The sequence below is a fragment of the Rana temporaria genome, chromosome 2 (assembly GCF_905171775.1).
Source record: "Rana temporaria chromosome 2, aRanTem1.1, whole genome shotgun sequence".
Taxonomy (NCBI): Eukaryota; Metazoa; Chordata; class Amphibia; order Anura; family Ranidae; genus Rana; species Rana temporaria.
The window spans coordinates 342377054-342395323 of NC_053490.1; the positions used below are offsets into that span (position 1 = coordinate 342377054).

The 18270-nt window shown below is 43.5% G+C and overlaps 1 protein-coding gene across 1 annotated transcript in view; it reads left to right on the plus strand.

Moving 5' to 3' along the window:
* SLC45A3 (solute carrier family 45 member 3) overlaps nt 1–18270 on the plus strand; it is a 104389-nt gene that overhangs the window by 29094 nt on the left and 57025 nt on the right. The window contains 1 exon segment of the mRNA XM_040337535.1: nt 9476–9602. The gene's annotated coding sequence lies outside the window, so the exon portion shown is untranslated.

The following is an 18270-nucleotide window of genomic DNA, read 5'->3' on the forward strand; positions in this document are numbered from 1 at the left end:
AAACTGAAAATTTATTATCAGTACTTACCGTAATTTTCCTTTCCTGATGGACTCCATGGCAGCCTACGTGTGGGTTTACCCCGCCTCCTCTCCAATGCTATAGGACCCCCTACCCTATAAGTTTGAGCTCACCGGTAGAGACTGTGTTCCGTAACTAGCCTACTCTAGACCGATGGGGGGGAACTCCGGCTGCCATGGAGTCCATCAGGAAAGGAAAATTACGGTAAGTACTGATAATACATTTTCCGTTTTCCTGACAGACTCCATGGCAGCCTACGTGTGGGAAATAACTAGCCAATCCACACGGGTGGGTATGATGAACAGAAAATACATTTGATTTGACCTGTCAACCGACAAGTTTTACAAACAAAAGTCCATAGAAGGTAACGGAGCAGGCTCACTACAGAAAGTGACAAAAGGTAATAATGGAGGCCCACAAGGCCGTCCTACAGAAGACATCTGGAACCATAAGCTGGACTGTTGCCCATTAAACCGATATACGCCTAGTGGAATGTGCCCTCGCCGACTCCGGAGGAACCGGGTCCTCGCCTTTATAAGCTTGTTGGACAGACTGGACAATCCCGGCCACAATCATTCTGCTCGAGGCTCAACTGCCAGCATGCAGGACGAACAACTAGACAGTGTTTGAGACGGAGGAAGTAGCTCGCAAGCATACCCCCAAGATTTAATCTATGTCCAGAGGATGAATTCTAGTGGACTGGTAGGTCCAAAAGTTGAGGTAGGACGATTCACTGGCTCTTATGGGACCTTGAGGCAATCATAGATTTGAGTCGATCAAAGGAAAAAAGGCGTATGTCTTCTAGAAACCAATCGATCTGTCAGGGCATCCATTCCAGAGGCCTAGCTGCACGATCCAGAGTGTAATACCTCTTAAGCTTAAAGTTGCCGGTAAAGACTAGAGAGCAGGACCACTTCGGGAAGGACTTCCCAGGGGCAGAATTTGCTTGAATGACTGCACATGAAGGGACCACTCGTTGGTGACCAGCCGAATACATGTCAGGAAGACCACTGGGGCACTCTGGACTCCGGGATGTAAGCCGTTGACATGCAGGATAGGTTTTTCTGGACCCAAGACATAATGGACTTGACCTCCCTCTAAGTGCTCCCAGATTCTTCATATAGGAGATCACCGTGGTGTTGATCACTCTTAATGATACTGACTCTCTCTTCCGGGAACTGGAGAAAGACTGAAGGGCACACCAAGCTGCCTGAATCCCCAAGGTGTTCCAGTCCGGGTTGAGAAAACGTATACCTAGCTTGACTAGGGCAAGATCCGATCTGCAGAGGGCTCCCCAACCGGAGAATTAAATTGACCGTTGCCCCTTGGCATATGTAGCTGTAGGAAACATATTTGGCAAAGAAAAAAAGGATGCAACGTCTGCAGGGACCACTTGACCATAGGGGTCTTGGAGACCATTGAGCCGAAAATCTTTGGCACTGTGAGGCCCTCGGCCGTGAAAAGATTAGAGATAACAAAATTCTCTTCTGAGAAACTGGGATCTTCCCCACTGGGAGTGGGATGGTGCTTTCCACCATAGGAAAAAACTAAGCTGGGCTCCAGAGTACACTAGGTGCTGGATTGGTCCTAGGTGGCCTTTTACCCTGACCTATGAACCATCCAAAAGCTGGCCAAGGTGGAGACTACCTTCTCCCTGTGAACCAGCAGCTACCCTTTGTTCTGCGTCAGCAACAGGAGGTCAAAGTAGTGACACAATGAACCCTTCTCGTTCCGATGAGGGCCATTATGGCCAGAGGAATTCTTGAGAAGACTTGGGTGAGGTGGTCGGCTCAACAGGAAGGGAGACGAACTGTAGATGTTCTTGTCCAACTTGGAACTGGAGGTATTTGAGAAACTCCTTTGTCACTGGAACGTGGAGATAAGTATTTAAGTTGATTGAGAATAGTCGGTGGTCTGGCTGTACAGGTAGTCGACAGAGTCTTTGACTCTTTTAGATTTTATACACTGTTTAGGTAAGTCAGGACTGACACTGGTCGCCACAAACCTTCTTCTCCTGCTACGAGAGGGGAAGGGGGAAATATACCCCCTGGGGACCTCAGTCCCTACAGACATGTACCACTGCTCCCTGCGACTTCCATGAGTGGGGAGTATGCCAGGGACTCCACTTCTGTCTTGCAGGGGTATACTCTGAATATTTTGTTTGATGAAGAAGTTTTCTTGTCCACCATACTCCGCTCAGATGATATCCTTAATTCCTGTAAAAGGCAAAAAAGGAGAGAAAGAGTGTTCTTCCCCCGGATGCTTAAAGAACCCCCTTGCTTAGCCGGGGGATGGAATGGTCTACCCACACAAGGGCCTCCTTAACCATCTTGACTAGTGCCAGAAAGACATCAAATCCTCTGAAACCTTTCATCAACTTCCAACTCTCTGTCCGAAGAATCCAGCGAAGCAGCGTAGGGCTGGAAGGATCAAAATCCTTTAGGCCGCATTTAGCCAAGGAGCCATGTAGAAGGGTAGACTGGCTCTGTGTGTGGGATGTATCCCATTATTTAAGGGATTGCTCTACCACATGTTTCACCAGAGACTCAATATTTTATTGGACCCGTCTCCTTTTCCCTCAACCACCTGGGCATAACCTTGGTCACATAAAAACTTGCCTTCCGGAACTCATGTCCCATATCTCCAGCAGATTCTGCAATCAGCGCGGCTGTCATGGCAGTGAGTGTGGTGAATCGGAGGAGGAATGCAACGTCTCCTTCTAGTTGCAGGAGGAATGCAACGTCTCCTTCTAGTTGCAGGAGGAATGCAACGTCTCCTTCTAGTTGCAGGAGGAATGCAACGTCTCCTTCTAGTTGCAGGAGGAATGCTACGTCTCCTTCTAGTTGCAGGAGGAATGCTACGTCTCCTTCTAGTTGCAGGAGGAATGCTACGTCTCCTACTAGTTGCAGGAGGAATGCTACGTCTCCTTCTAGTTGCAGGAGGAATGCTACGTCTCCTTCTAGTTGCAGGAGGAATGCTACGTCTCCTTCTAGTTGCAGGAGGAATGCTACGTCTCCTTCTAGTTGCAGGAGGAATGCTACGTCTTCTTCTAGATGCAGGAGGAATGCTACGTCTTCTTCTAGATGCAGGAGGAATGCTACGAGGAATGCTACGTCTCCTTCTAGATGCAGGAGGAATGCTACGTCTCCTTCTAGATGCAGGAGGACTGCTACGTCTCCTTCTAGATGCAGGAGGAATGCTACGTCTCCTTCTAGTTGCAGGAGGAATGCTACGTCTCCTTCTAGTTGCAGGAGGAATGCTACGTCTCCTTCTAGTTGCAGGAGGAATGCTACGTCTCCTTCTAGTTGCAGGAGGAATGCTACGTCTCCTTCTAGTTGCAGGAGGAATGCTACATCTCCTCTAGTTGGAGCAGTAATGCAACGTCTCCTCTAGTTGGAGGAGGAATGCAACGTCTCCCCTAGTTGGAAGAGGAATGCCACGTCTCCTCTAGTTGGAGGAGGAATGCCACGTCTCCTCTAGTTGGAGGAGGAATGCCACGTCTCCTCTAGCTGCCGCAGGAATGCGACTTCTCCAGTTGCCGCAGGAATGCGACTTCTCCAGTTGCCGCAGGAATGCGACTTCTCCAGTTGCCGCAGGAATGCGACTTCTCCTCTGCTGACGGCGAATATCGTCTAGAACTGGACAATAAATGGAGAAATTGTGGTCTGGCAAGGTCTCGGACGTCCTGAACCACAAATTGCTGGTCCGATCTTTTAAAAGGGCTGAAAAGAAAAAAATGTGGGGGGGGGTGGGCACACCAAACGCAATCTCAAAACCCTTGAGAATGCAACCTCGGCCCCCTCCCCTTGCCTGCACGTACCCAGTGCGCAAGGGCTGGCTGCATAACCTCTGGACAGGACGTCAGCAAAAAATACATACAGTCTGCGGATGACCCATAAATGCTACCCAGACCAGGTAAGCCATTCCGAAGAAAAACATATATTTATTATTATTTTTTTTATAATATCAAAAATATATACATACACTAATAACATTATACAATTTTTTTTTTTTTTTTTTTAAACATATAGGACATCCTGGTGCAGACTCAGCTTGGGGGAAGCCACCGCTCACTGTCTGCAGAAAATTCCCGCACTGACAGGAGACAGACATTCAAATCCCCGGCCTGGTGGCGTCACCGCCCCTCCACCTCGCGCCTGCGCCGTGAAGACAGCCTAACGGCGCCTGCGCGGTCGCCGGACCACCCATCACTGCATGAACGCGCGAGCCAGGCCTCACTATCACAGAGGCCCCGCACATGCGCAGAGCGGCGGCAGCGCCCGCGACCCGGAAGTACCGTGGCACCATGGAACGCAAACACGTTCCATGCGCCGTGAGGGGACACAGAGGTACCGGAGAGTACCAGGAAATAAAGGGAAACAAACAAACAAATAGACACAGAGGCGACTGCCATGGAGGAAGTGAAAAAGGTTCAGACCTTGCCAGCCGTTGATGCGTCCACCTTCAGGCATACCGTGACAACCTCCATTCCATCACTGGGGTATATATTTTTGGAAGTGCGGTTGTTCACCTTTTTCTCTTCAAGCTTTGTTTCCATGCATTGCCTGCATCCAGGCTTCTGAGAGGACACTGATTGCTTAGTGCACTCAGCTGGAGTGGCAGTTCCCTTCTTCTCTATGGAGTATATACTGCCAAAGAAATGCACAGGCCCACTCGTAGCTCAGCCCTGAGCTGTACCGCATGGATGATATCCCAAACATTCGGGAAATATTCCAAACGGACGCCAGCAGGAACAAACGTGATGTAGGTCCATTTGGAGGACAAAAAAGGAACACAGTCTCTACCGGTGAGCTCAAACTTATAGGGTAGGTGGTCCTATAGCATTGGAGAGGAGGCGGGGTAAACCCACACGTAGGCTGCCATGGAGTCTGTCAGGAAACAATTTTTTCTTGCTCCTAGATGCTGAAGCTCAAAAAACACTAATGCCGCGTACATAAGACCATTTTTAATGTCATGGAAAAAACAACGTTTCTCTCAACGTGATTTTTGACAAGCTTGCCTTGCCTACACACGATCGTGGACAAAAAAAATGCTCAAGCAAATCGCGGTGACGTACAACACGTACGACGGCACTATAAAGGGGACGTTCCATTCGGATGGCGCCACCCTTTGGGCTGCTTTTGCTGATTTCATGTTAGTAAAAGTTTGGTGAGAGACGATTCGCGCTTTTCAGTCTTCGTGCTTTTCAGTCTGTTACAGCGTGACGAATGTGCTATCTCCATTACGAACACTAGTTTTACCAGAATGAGGGCTCCCGTCTCATAACTTGCTTCTGAGCATGCGTGTTTTTTCCCGTCGTTAAAGCCTACACATGACTGTTTTTCACAACTTGAAAAACGGTGAGAAAAATTAGAGCATTACATTTTTAATGGACATTTTTCGCATCGAGAAAAATGCTCTGGAGCCTACACATGATCGTTTTTAATGACCAATTTAAAAAATTGCATTTTTCACATCATGAAAAACGGTTGTGTGTATGCGGCATATTAGTCTAAAGTAGTGTGCATGAACACATAGGATAACACTTTAGCTTCTAGGAGCAGAAAAAATGCTAATAACAGCTCCTGGGAGCTTAAAAAAATGCTAGCGTGCTTGAAGTCTAATGCCGCGTACACCCGATCGGTCTATCCGATGAGAACGGTCTGATGGTGGACCGTTTTCATCAGTTAACCGATGAAGCTGACTGATGGTCCGTCACACCTACACACCATCGGTTAAAAAAACGATTGTGTCAGAACGCGGTGATGTAAAAAACACAACGACGTGTTGAAAAAAATGAAGTTCAATGCTTCCAAGCATGCGTCGACTTGATTCTGAACATGCATGGATTTTTAACCGATGGTCGTGCCTACTAACGATCGGTTTTGTCCTATCGGTTAGGAATCCATCAGTTAAATTTAAAACAAGTTGGCTTTTTTTAACCGATGGTTAACCACTTCCAGACCTGCGCACGACGATGTACGTCCTATTTTTAAAGATGGATATCTCGGTAACGGCAGCAGCTGCTGCCACAACCGAGGTATCAATCTTTAGTGTGCGCGGTCCGGTACACGATTCGCCGCAAGATCGCCGTTATTAGTCTAATTATGAGATGTGAGGTCTTTTTGACCCCAGATCTCATATTTAAGAGGACCTGTCATGCTTTTTTCTATTATAAGGGATGTTTACATTCCTTATAATAGGAATAAAAGTGATCAATTTTTTTTTTCAGTGTAAAAAGTAATAAAAATAAATATTTTAAAGCGCCCCGTCCCGACGAGCTCGCGCACAGAAGCGAACGCATACGCGAGTAGCGCCCGCATATGAAAACGGTGTTCAAATCACACTAGTGAGGTATCGCCGCGATCGTTAGAGCGAGAGCAATAATTCTAGCCATAGAGCTACTGTGTAGCTCAAAAAATGCAACCTATAGAATTTTTTAAATGTCGCCTATCAAGATTTTTAAGGGTAAAAGTCTGACGCCATGCCACGAGCGGGCGCAATTTTTAAGCGTGACATGTTGGGTATCATTTTACTCGGCGTAACATTATCTTTCACAATATGTAAAAAAATTGGGCCAAATTTATTGTCTTATTTTTTAATTAAAAAAAGTGAATTTTTTCCAAAAAAAGTGCGCTTGTAAGACCGCTGCGCAAATACGGTGTGACAAAAAGTATTGCAATGACCACTTTTTTATTCTCTAGGGTGTTAGAAAAAAATATATATAATGTTTGGGGGTTTTAAGTAATTTTCTAGCAGAAAAAACTGTTTTAGTCTTACAAACACCAAATCTGAAAAACACCTAAGGTCTGGAAGTGGTTAAATAACCGATGGCGTCCACACACGATCGGTTTTGACCGATGAAAACGGTCCATCAGACCATTCTCATCGGTTTAAACGATCGTGTGTACGCGGCAATAGTATGACTATATGAATAGGAGAAACACACTTGTTTTATAGAAATATTGTGATTCTTTGCACCACTGCATTAGGATCATCGGGAGGTAAGCACTGAGCACAGAGGGGTGACACATCAGATTGATATTATAGAAATGTTATAGACTTCTGCCTGGTATTCCTTTCGATTATAACGGCATACAGCGGGGTGGTCAGAAGAAGAGGTAAGTATTTACATTCCTCTTAAAAGGTACAGCTGTATTTTACATATTCAGCTTAGCATCAGAGTTGGTTTAATACATTCATTTAGTTGTGTGTGCTCTTCTTTAGGCATACATTCACGTGCATGAATGTGGGCCAAATGAAATGCCATGAATATTCATTCATAAGTGTACATTTTAGCATATGTTTTTACCTTGTATATGTAAATAAATTACTTTAGCTCAACAGCTGGGTGGAGTTCAGCAAAACTCCTGGGTGAACTCCTCCACCCAGCTGTTGAGCTACGATTTCCACAGTGATTCACCCGTACTGGAAAGTAGAGGGACTCTTTTGGGAGGATTAGAGACCCTGGCTGGGGTGTAAGCCACAAGCGATTCTGATCTCTTTCACACGAGATCAGGAAATCTGGTAAGCGGCAGTACATTTATTGGTGGAGGCAACTTTGATCTTTCTGGGATCATCACTTTTACCTTGGGTGTTTTGTTTGATACCACATACATCACCATTGGAGAGGACTTTTTTCAACACCTGAATAATAGTTTTTTTGGACTTTATATTTAACTAATTTTTAGTTTTTTCAAGTCAATTTGAATTTTCATCAATTGTTATTTGTTATTACCTTGATGAGATAGTTTCCCATTTGGGGCTAGTGTGTCATACTAAGGTTCACCGGAAAGGTCACTGTGTCATTGGATTTAGGGTTATATAGCTGGATTCACGTAGATGGGCTTAACGTTAGGCAGGAGTAGCGTATCTCATATACGCTACGCCGCCGTAAGTTAGAGAGGCAAGTTCTGTATTCGCAAAGCACTTGCGTCCTAAGTTACGGTGGCGTAGCGTAAATGTGCCGGCCTAAGCGCGCCTAATTCAAATTTTGAAGAGGTGGGCGTGTTTTATGCTAATGAATCGTGACCCGACGTGATTGACGTTTTTATCGAACGGCGCATGCGCCTTCCGTGGACATATCCCAGTGCGCATGCTCAAAATTACGCCGCAAAGACTTATTGGTTTCGACGTGAACGTAAATTACGCCCAGCCCCATTCACGGACGACTTACGCAAACGGCATAACATTTTTAAAATTCGACGCGATTCCAAAGTCCATACTTAACATTGGCTGCGCCATCTTTTTGGTGGAATATCTTTAGACCTGAAAACGCCTTATGTAAACGGCGTATCTTTACTGCGACAGGTGGGCGTACGTTCGTGAATAGGCGTATCTCGCTGATTTACGCATTCTAGGCGTAAATCAGCGTACACGCCCCTAGCGGCCGGCCTAAATAGACAGCTAAGATATGACGGCGCCCGCGGTCGTATCTTAGCTAGATTTAAGTGTATCTGAATTTGAGAATACACTTAAATCTACTGATAAGCCGGCATAACTCTCTCTGAATCTGGCTAATAGTCACTGTACTTCATATACTCCGCTTACATTGTGGAGAGTGGGGTGCAGGTGACTCTAATCATCACATATGGTGTTTCTCGTAATTGATTATAATTATTATCACGTGTATAACACCACTGTTATCATCAATTTTAGTTTCACATCGCAGCGCAGCTATTTTCTTTAACATTTACTCTCCATGGTGTACCTCACGTGGTTAGTTGCAGCAGCGTATTGTGCTTAATACACATTAACACAATTTTTTCTCGCATTTAATTTGGGACAGTGCAGTATTCTCACACTACTCATTGACAACTGTGACCACAAATATATGCACCATGGCTTTGGTGAACTCTTCGGTATAGGGACACCAAACTTAAATAAAAAAAATAGGAAGGAGGCGCACCAACCTAGTGCATTATTGTAAAGGACTTTAATAAATAATAGTAAAACACTCCATTATACTCACAAAAAGAGAAAATTCACAGGCATAAAAGCAAAGCACCATCAGACGCATGTCAGTCCAATAGGCTAGCTCTGAGGAAGTGGGCAAGTCCCCCAAAAACGGGCAAGTACCTCAAACGCATTGGATGCGCCTATTGGACAGCCACACGTCTGGTGCTGCTTTGCTTTTATGCCTGTGAATTATCTCTCTTTGTGAGTATAATGGAGTGTTTTACTATTATTTATTAAAGTCCTTTACGATAATTCACTAGGCTGGTGCACTTTCTTCCTATTTTTTCAATTTTAGCAGCAGGGGGAAGGTAGTTTTAGATGTACTAGTATATTTACATACATTAACAAATTGAAGCTGAACTCCAGCTAATACTTTCTATGCAGTTACAGCAAACAGTGTTTTTCATTTTGAGATAATGGTTTTACATAAATAAATAAAAGCTGATCGTTGTAAGCACCCCTGCCAGTATTAAATGGTTTGTCTCATCTCTTTTACAGATACATTCTGCTTGAGAGCTTCTTCTTTTGAAAAACAATAGACTCACTGGCCAGACCAGCAGGTGAAAATAGCAGAAAAAAGCCTAAAAAAAGAAAATTAATGCAGCCATCACATCTAAAAAAAATGGTAAGCTGCATTAAAATAAATGTTTGCTTTTGGGTTTAATACTGGTTTAATTTGTTAAGCACTGGGCTATGGGTCTTGAAATAGCTCCCAATTTTTTATGGAAAGTAGTCTATTACTATATTCATTTTTTAAAGGCCATTCAAAAATCTTGTATTTTATTGTTTTAAAAGAAATTCTGAGAGCTCTTATATACACAAATTTTGACACACAAATGCAAAAGAAATAACAAGGCCCCATTCACACTTGGTGATTTGTAATTACCAGAAGACTTGCCCCAATTTTGCCCGCGACTCCAAATTGCTTTTAAAACGCATGACACCCATTCACTCCTAATGGCACCTCAAACATGGTGTGATTTTTTCCATGATTGTTGCGCAACGGAATCGTGTGGAAATTGCGACAAAATGTGCCTTTAAAAATCATGTAAAGCTCCTTGACAAAAATAGAGCAGTAGATCCCTCAGGGCAACAAACGCGCATAGGGTAACCCATTGAAGGGCTGCCTTTTGCATGACATACAGAAACGCATGAAAATCGCAAGCTGGAGCGCTGGTTCCCGCTACATGAGATGTGAACAGAGCCTAAAATTTCCACAGAATATTACATGTCCATATTTTTTTTAGAGTCTATTCAAACAGTGTCAGTTAAAAATGTAAAATGCAATTAGAATATGAGGTGGTAGCGGTAATGTGAAGTAATATTTTTATTATTTAAACCACCATCATGAGCACACACAGCACAGAGGATATAAGAAATGTTAAGGCAGAAAAAGGGTTTGATATGCAATGCTTCCCCTGGTGTACTCCATTATGCACCGTACACACGATCGGGCTTTTGCCCGACCAAACGCCAACGGAATTCCATCGGAGGAAAAGAGAACATGTTCTCTATGTAAACTCCGATGGAATTCCTCGGAATTTCCGATGGGCATACATACGGTCGGAATTTCCTCGGAAATTCCGATCATGTGTACGAGGCATTAGATCAGCGTAGATTTGAATGATTGATCAAATTCTCCAAAAACTACATTGAGCAACTTTGTGAATGAATCAGTCTTCACTACACTAATGTGATGGAAGAGAGAAATCACGATTCAGGTCAGCACTAAGTTGATCCAGTTCCGCATGAGTAGGCACACTGGGGTAGATTTTCCAAAACTGGAGAGAGCGTAATCTTGTGTAACTGTGCATGGTAACCAATCAGCTTCTAACTTTTTCAATTAAGCTTTGACAATGAAACCTGGAAGCTGATTGGATTATATGCAGAACTGCACCAGATTTTGCACTCTCCAGTTTTAGCAAATCAATCCCACTGTCTTTTTTTTCATTATTAAGCACAAATGTAGTGTTGGGAGAATGTTCTCAATGTTTGAAGCAAATGTATCTGTGTGTGTGTCCTGGGGAGCAAATAAAAAGTTAAACCACAGTACTGCTGAATGCCCCTACCAGACATCTAAAATTGTAGACAGGTATAGAGGTGTAGACACTTCTAATCATTACTGCTAAATCAAAGCCTGTGATCCTCTAGGACAGGGGTGTCAAACTCAATTTCATTGTGGGCCGCATCAGCATTATGATTGCCCTCAAAAGGGCCGGTTGTATCTGTAAGATTAGATGTCCAGCGCATCCCCTCCCCTTACATTAGATTTCAAGAGCCACCCCACCATCAGAAGTTGAGTCCCCCAATCTCCTTTACATCACAGTGCACCCCCCTTACCTTATGCTGCTGCTGGGAAGAAGATGGGTGCATTGCTTGAAAGCAGAAAGTAATGCCCTGTACACATGATCGGTTCATCCGATGAAAACGGACCGATGGATTTTTTCATCAGATATCCGATGAACCTGACTTTCATCAGTCTTGCCTACACACTATCAGTTAAAAAAACGATAATTTCAGAACGTGGTGACGTAAAACACAACGACATGCTGGGAAAAATGAAGTTCAATGCTTCCGAGCATGCGTCGACTTGATTCTGAGCATGCGTGGATTTTTAACCAATGGACGTGCCCACAGACGATAGTTTTTTTCTATCCGTTTTTTAACCATCAGATAATTTTAAAACAAGTTCCTATTTTTTTCACCGATGGATAAAAAACCGATGGGGCCCACACACGATCGGTTCGTCTGATGAAAACGGTCCATCAGACCGGTTTCATCAGATGAACCGATCGTGTGTACGCGGCATGAGGGTCTGAAGTAGGACCAGAGAAGGGCTGGAGCTCTCGTGCAGCTGCAGGAGAGGTGCAAGGGCCACATGGAATGGCCTGGAGGGCTGGATTCGGCCCGTGGGCCTTGTGCTTGACACCTGTGCTCTAGGATAAAAAGATTGAGAAAGGCTGGCCTGGACTGTGGCATTTTAGAAGATAGATAGAAATAGATAGAATATAGATAGAAAGGTTGAAGGACAAGGGCTGTCTGTCAAATGTCGGACGGTTTCTGTTGAACCAGACAGTACTGGTCCCGCATGTACAGGCTTTAGAGAGAAACTGCATGCATGCTTTCCTATTATTATCTCCAATGACTGTTATTTCTTCTTAATATACAGTAACTGTCCTCATTACTATGTTCATACATGTGGGTTGTGTTGAGAAATATTGATAACCTATAGTTTTGGTTTCTGAAAATACAATGCACTGTCTGCTGCTCCCTTTATGTGCTGTGTGGAAAGAATGGGACACACTTATTAAAAGTTAAATGTTTTATTGTTTGTTGATTAAATCTTTATTTCTAGTAATAAGAATCATAAGCTGTGGTTATTTTATTCAGTATTAATCATGACACAATGTCTGCATAAATAGTAATACTGTTGTGATTGAGCAGGGCTGCCGTTAGAAACCTGACAGAGCCCTCCAAAATATTAAAACAAATATTTTAGCTAAAAATACACTAAAATCATTATTAGTGGATAAAAACACAAAATAACTTTCTGCTAAATCTAAAACATAAAACTGTAATGACACAAAAAGTGAATCTCTGATTTTTGGAACCTCCCCCCCCCCTCCGGTGTCACATTTGGCACCTTTCAGGGGGAGGGAGGTGCAGATACCTGTGTAATACAGGTATTTGCACCCACTTCCGTGAATAGACTCCTGCGGGAGTCACGCTTCTTACCACCCTCATTTAACCCCCCACCCCCGCTGTCTTCTGGGAAACACACTGGTCCTAGGAGACAACGGGGACCAGTGAGGATGCGCCGCGCGACTAGCGCATGCATAGTTACATAGTTACATAGTTAGTCAGGTTGAAAAAAGACACAAGTCCATCCAGTTCAACCACAAAAAACAAAAAAACAAAATAAAAAACACAGTAAAATCCTATACACCCAACTCCATACCCACAGTTGATCCAGAGGAAGGCAAAAAACCCCAGCGGAGCATGATCCAATTTGCTACAGCAGGGGAAAAAATTCCTTCCTGATCCCCTGAGAGGCAATCGGATTTACCCTGGATCAACTATACCTACAAATCTTAGTACTCAGTTATATTCTGTACATTTAGGAAAGAATCCAGACCCTTCTTAAAGCAATCTACTGAGCTGGCCAGAACCACCTCTGGAGGGAGTCTGTTCCACATTTTCACAGCTCTTACTGTGAAAAAACCTTTCCGTATTTGGAGGTGAAATCTCTTTTCCTCTAGACGTAAAGAGTGCCCCCTTGTCCTCAGTGATGACCGTAAAGTGAATAACTCAACACCAAGTTCACTGTATGGACCTCTTATATATTTGTACATGGTGATCATATCCCCCCTAATTCTCCTCTTCTCAAGAGTGAATAGATTTAGTTCTTCTAATCTTTCCTCATAGCTGAGCTCCTCCATGCCTCTTATCAGTTTGGTTGCTCTTCTCTGCACTTTCTCCAGTTCTCCGATATCCTTTTTGAGAACTGGTGCCCAAAACTGAACTGCATATTCCAGATGAGGTCTTACTAATGATTTGTACAGGGGCAAAACTATATCTCTGTCTCTGGAGTCCATACCTCTCTTAATACAAGAAAGGACTTTGCTCGCTTTGGAAACCGCAGCTTGGCATTGCATGCCATTATTGAGCTTATGATCAACTAAAACCCCCAGATCCTTCTCCACTACAGATCCCCCCAGTTGTACTCCCCCTAGTATGTATGATGCATGCATATTCTTAGCCCCCAAGTGCATAACTTTACATTTATCAACATTAAACCTCATCTGCCACTCAGTCGCCCAATTAGACAGAGCATTGAGGTCGGCTTGTAAATTGGAGACATCCTGTAAGGACGTTATTCCACTGCATAGCTTGGTGTCATCTGCAAAGACAGAAATGTTACTTTTGATCTCAGACCCAATATCATTTATAAATATATTGAAAAGTAAGGGTCCCAGCACTGAACCTTGGGGTACACCGCTGATAACATTGGACCATTCAGAGTAAGAATCATTAACCACGACTCTCTGAATTCTGTCTTTCAGCCAGTTTTCTATCCATTTACAAACTGATATATCCAATCCTGTAGACCTTACCTTACACATGAGCCGTGTGTGCGGAACTGTATCGAACGCTTTTGCAAAATCCAAATATATCACGTCCACAGCCACGCCTCTGTCCAGGGTTTTACTTACCTCTTCATAAAAGGAAATCAGGTTTGTCTGACAACTTCTGTCTTTCATGAATCCATGTTGTCTGCTGCTTAAATAGTTTTTTTCCAGCAAGAACTCATCCATGTGGTCTTTTATTAAACGTTCCAGTATCTTCCCAACTATAGAAGTTAGACTAACAGGTCTATAGTTACTTGGTAAAGACTTTGTTCCCTTTTTAAATATGGGCACCACATTGGCCCTGCGCCAATCCAGTGGTACTATTCCTGTCTTTACTGAGTCCCTAAATATTAGATACAGTGGCTTTGAAATGACAGAGCTCAACTCACCTAGGATCCGTGGATGGATGCCATCAGGTCCAGGTGCTTTATCCACCTTTATTCTGTCTAAATATTTCAGGACCATATCACTTTTGAGCCATTGTGGATTTGGGGCTGTGTCACTCCCACCCCCATTTTGGACATGAGCTCCCCCATGCTCCATTGTATACACAGAGCTGAAGAAAGCATTTAATACATTTGCCTTCTCTTTGTCCCCAGTCACCCACTCTAGATTATTTTGTAAGGGGCCTACATGCTCAGACTTCACCTTTTTACTATTAATATATTTAAAGAATTTTTTGGGGTTTGTCCTACTATCTTTTGCAATCTGTCGTTCGTTTTGAATTTTTGCATCCTTGATTTCCTTTTTGCATATCCTGTTATATTCTTTGTAACATTTAAACAACACTAGTGTTCCTTCATTTTTATATTTTTTAAAAGCGACTTTCTTATTGTTTATAGCTTTTTTAACTTTGACCGTGAGCCACATAGGTTTTATTTTTAGCCTTTTAAACTTATTGCCCATGGGAACATACTTTGCAGTGAGGCTCCACACAGTCTTTTTGAAGAATTCCCATTTCTGTTCTGTGTTCATCTGTGTCAATAGTCCCTCCCAGTCCAAGTCCTGGAGAGCAGCCCTCATCCTTGGAAAATTTGCTCTCTTAAAATTTAGTGTTTTAATATTTCCTGTATGTATTTCTTGCTTATAGTTAACATTAAATGAAATCATGTTATGATCACTGCTACCCAGGTGTTCCTTTATCTGAACATTAGTAATAAGCTCTGCATGGTTTGAAATTATCAGGTCCAACAGGGCATCATTCCTAGTTGGGGCCTCAATAAACTGCACCATAAAATTGTCCTGCAATAGGTTTTTAAATTTTTGTCCTTTAACTGTCCCAGAAGTACCATTAATCCAGTCAATTTCATAGTAGGGAACCGGGCAGTGAAGCCACAACGCTTCACTTCCTGATTCCCTCACAGAGGATGGCTTTGGCTGCTGACATCGCGGGCACCCTGGACAGGTAAGTGTCCATTTATTAAAAGTCAGCAGCTGCAGTATTTGTAGCTGCTGGCTTTTGATATATTTTTGATATATTTTTTTTAGGTGGACCTCCGCTTTAATAAATAAAGCTCTGTGTGTGAATAGGGCCTTAGGGCTCATTCACATGGGTGCTGTGCCCTGTACAGCGTGAATCAGTGTTTTTTTAAAGTGGATGGAGCTCTTTGTAGGCAGGGAAATTTACTCTATGGGGACACAGTGGATCTACAAACACAGCTGCAGGCCCTAATTTGAGAGGCATGTGGATGCAGTTGTACACCCCCGAACACTGAAGAGAAACGAGCAGGAGATACGGAAGGTCTGCACTGAGGGGGGAAGCTGCCCAACTCTTCTTGTCAATAAGCAAGTGATTGGTTGTTAGGACCACCTTGTGTCCTATCAACCCATCAACCGCTTGTTAATTTGAAAGGTAGGGTAGTTCCTGCTCCCCATGTAGACTTGCCATATCTCCTGTCCTCTTCCTTGCTGCAAGTTTACCAGCAGGCTTGGTGAGAAATACAGGTAGATCAATAGAAATTACATCTGAGACTTTCTTTATTCTTTCGAAGACCAACTTAGTGCCTCCAGTAATGTTTGTATGTAGATAAATAATGCTGATGTTGTCATGATACATGGCTACTTTCAGCAGGTATGCAAGTATTTTAGTCATCTCTGTGTTGAAGGTATCTGGAATGCATGGTATTATCTTTGCATGGAAGGAGAAATTCCATTGACCAGTTCAAAGCTTGAATATCATTTTCATTATAGAATAATGTGTTAAAAGTGTTGTAAACCCTGTTAGGTACCTTTAGGTAGATTCACGTACATTGGTGTAACTTTAGGACGGCCTAGCCTAGCCTGTTTAGGCTACACCGCCGTAAATTAGTTAGGCTAGTAGTGATTTTCAAGCCACTTACCTGCTAATCTAAGGCGGCGTAGCCTCAAATGAGCGGGCGTAAGGGCGCTTAAATTCAAATGACTTGGAGGGGGGGCGTGTTGTATGGAAATGAGGCTTGACCTCACGTTTGATGTTTTTTGACACTGCGCATGCGCCGGGCGACTACATTTCCCAGTGCGCATTGCGGCTAAGTACGCCGTACGGGCCTATTGATTTTGACGTGGACGTAAATCCCGATTTGCGGACGACTTGCGCAAACGACGTAAAAAATTCGAACCTCGCGGCGGGAACGGCGGCCATACTTAACATTGTTATTCCACCTCATAGGTGGAAAAACTTTAGGCGGCCTATCCCTTACGGAAACGATGTAATTAGACGGCGTAGGCCTGGCGTACGTTCGTGAATCGGCGTATCCCCTCATTTACATAATCTACGCCGGCCGCAATGGAAGCGCCATCTAGCGGCCATCAGAAACATTGCAAGCTAAGATAGAACGGCGCAAGCCGGCCTATCTTAGATTTGTTTAAGCGTATCTCTGTTTGAGCATACGCTTAAACAAACGCCGGCGTAGATTCAGAGTTAGGTCGGCTTATCTGGAGATAAGCCGGCCTAACTCTTTGTGAATCTACCTACTTGAGTATCTCCTAAACTTGCACAGTTTAGGAGATATTCAGTATATGCACTGCTGCCGACGTCATCAGCATATGCGCACTGAAGAAACGGGCCACTGGTGCCATTTCTTCAGGAGTCGTGCCATGATCAGCGGCTCCCGCACGGGAGTGACATCATCGCGGCTCCAGATAATTACATCGCAGGAGCTGCGAACCCAGAAGAAACTCCGGTGGAAGATGTCCGCACTGTACTCAGAGGGCCGCCGCTGATCCAGGGCATCGTTCTAAGGTAAGTATTATGCCTTTGTCTTGCAGGGGGTTTTTTTTGTTTTGTTTTTCCGATAAAGTTTTTAATAAGTTTGCTTATTATGTTGACAAAACTAAGATTTTCACTGAGATTATTGGTAATATACAGGTGAAACACAGTCTGTGTTGATTTGGGGAGCTATGTCATCTGCTGGTGTTGGTTCACTGTGCTTCATTAAGTCCAGGGTCAACGCAGCCATCTACCAGGAAATTTTGGAGCATATCATGCTTGCTTCTGCAGACAAGCTCTATGGGGATGCTGACTTCATTATCCAGCAGAACTTGGCACCTGCCCACACTGCCAAACGCACCAAAACCTGGTTTAATGACCGTGGGATTACTGTGCTTGATTGGCCAGCAAACTCGATTGACCTGAAGAGAATCTATGGGGCATTGCCAAGGGAAAGATTAGAGACATGAGACCAAACAATGCTGAAGAGCTGAAGGCCACTATTGAGCATTCTGGTCTTTCATAACACCTCAGCAGTGCCACAGGCTGATAGCGTCCATGTCACGCCGCATGGGCCTTGAGTGGGCACAGATTTAGACAGATTTGTAAACAATATTTGAAAAAAATAGGCCTTTTATTGTACATAGAATAAGTTGTAGATCTTTAAGTTCAGCTCATGATAAATAGGGGCAAACACAAAAGTGTTGCATTTATAATTTTGCTCAGTGTAGTTACTTTTTAGTTAGATACCAGTATGTATGTTTTGAATTATAAAAAGATCTTCCAGGTGCTATCATGTCATATCTACTTGTACTTTGGGAGCTATCATAAATATTTAATGTAACTGAAATTAATGGTAATTGTTGAGAAGGCAAATTAAGTTAATTTAGCCAGCTATATATAGTATTTCTGTAGAAGGTGGATGCTGAAAGGTTAAATAATCCCATGATTGCTGGACCTGTTTTTCCCAGTTCCAC